Source organism: Capsicum annuum, unplaced genomic scaffold, assembly GCF_002878395.1.
Source record: "Capsicum annuum cultivar UCD-10X-F1 unplaced genomic scaffold, UCD10Xv1.1 ctg44642, whole genome shotgun sequence".
NCBI lineage: Eukaryota > Viridiplantae > Streptophyta > Magnoliopsida > Solanales > Solanaceae > Capsicum > Capsicum annuum.
Window position 1 is genome coordinate 737 of NW_025852188.1, and position 365 is coordinate 1101.

A 365-nucleotide genomic window follows, 5' to 3' on the forward strand; every position below is an offset into this window, starting at 1 on the left:
AAATTAAACTGAATTTTAAAGGAAAAAAAAAGGAAGGGATGCAACACGAGGACTTTCCAGGGGGTCACCCATTCTAGTACTACTCTCGCCCAAGCACGCTTAACTACGGAGTACTGATGGGAACCGGTGCGTTAGTGATGGTATGATCGCATCATTCAATCCCAGCATTCCAAATTCTATTATGCCTCTTTCTCCTGCGCCGCCCGTCACACCCCGCACGCGGGCCTCCACGCCTCGCCCCCTTTCTTGTTTCCGCCAAGAGGAAAAACAAAAAGATTCGTCGATCGATCCGGCAAAATTAAACCGAATTTTAAAGGAAAAAAAAAAGAAGGGATGCAACACGAGGACTTCCCAGGGGGTCACCC

At 48.2% G+C, this 365-nt stretch overlaps 1 non-coding gene across 1 annotated transcript; it reads right to left on the reverse strand.

The window, feature by feature from the left end:
• Nucleotides 1-35: 35 nt before the first annotated feature.
• Nucleotides 36-154, reverse strand: LOC124892182. The gene has a single exon (XR_007050116.1). It is a non-coding gene; the product is annotated as a 5S ribosomal RNA (ribosomal RNA).
• Between the last annotated feature and the right edge of the window lie 211 nt (nucleotides 155-365).